We start from the raw sequence: 1,255 nt of genomic DNA, 5'->3' as shown, positions 1-1,255 counted from the left end.
TCCTGCCCACTCTGCCAGGTTGCTGGGCAAGGCACTTCCTTGCCCAGCTCTCTTGTGTGGTTTGGCCAGAGCCCAAGGACAAGAGTCGCCTGCAGCCGGAGCCTCCTCCCTGCTGCTGAGCAGGCAGGTGCAGGAGGCACTGGGAAGGGCAGCTGGCCAGGTGGGAGCCCTTCTCTGGAGTAGGGGCTGAAGGAGAGATTAGGACTTTGAACAAAGCAGAGAGCGAAGTGGTTAGGCTTAAAGAAGCTGAGCACAGCCCAGTCTCTTGCTCAGGGCAGACAGGCCCAGGATGGATGCCTCCCGGACCAACCTGGGTCTAGGCCAGCCGTGGGCAAACTACGGCCCGCGGGCCGGATCCGGCCCATTTGTGAATAAAACTATTGAAATAAAAAAAAGACCGTACCCTTTTATGTAATGATGTTTACTTTGAATTTAAGTTAGTCCACACAAACACTCCATCCATGCTTTTGTTCCGGCCCTCCGGTCCAGTTTAAGAACCCATTGTGGCCCTCGAGTCAAAAAGTTTGCCCACCCCTGGACTAGCCAGTGCCTGGCTGCTTTCCCTGCAATAAAGCATGTCCCATCTCCCTGCAGCTGCTCAAGTTTTCTTCCAGTTCCCAGCGTCCAAGGAAGTCCCCTCTCTGGCAGAGGAGCTCGGACCCAACAGGGATAAACAATGTATAAGGGGCAAGGAGCTACCATGGACAAAACCTGCCTGTGCAAAAGTGCTGTGGCAGACGGGTGCCACGTCCTGAGTGTGCAGAGAGAGGGAAGGACTACACAGTGCTGGAGATTACAGGAGGGTGAAACTTACAGGCTTCAGAGTTACACATTCCAGAGTGAGAAAAGAAACAGGCCTCCCTTAGCCTTTCCGGTGTCATTTTCTTCATCAGCAAAGATGGGTTTAAAGGGAGTTGAGAGGGTCGGGAGGGAATTCCAAAAGTCCAAGTTAGATCATGCATATTAACAGCTTCAGTCCTCTGCTGACCTGATTAAATCATGGGAGATCCACCCCACTCTCATCCACCAGCACTTCTAACCCCCACTCTGCCCACATTTCCCTCATCCAGGGAGAAGCCAGCAGTCTGATGAGTGAAGTCTTAATAGCTTCACCCTCTTAGTGGTGTGTATAAATGCCAGAGTCACAACAGTAACTTCACAACTTGTAAAAGACTGGCTTCCCAGACCCTTCTCGGGGACTTAGTCCACAGAGTCGCCCATAGAAAATGAAGGGCGTACGGGAGGAGGAGTCTGG

Source organism: Myotis davidii, unplaced genomic scaffold (genome assembly GCF_000327345.1).
Source record: "Myotis davidii unplaced genomic scaffold, ASM32734v1 scaffold1716, whole genome shotgun sequence".
Classification (NCBI taxonomy): domain Eukaryota; kingdom Metazoa; phylum Chordata; class Mammalia; order Chiroptera; family Vespertilionidae; genus Myotis; species Myotis davidii.
The sequence above is the reverse complement of the archived record's forward strand: the minus strand, read 5'-3'. Positions refer to the sequence as shown.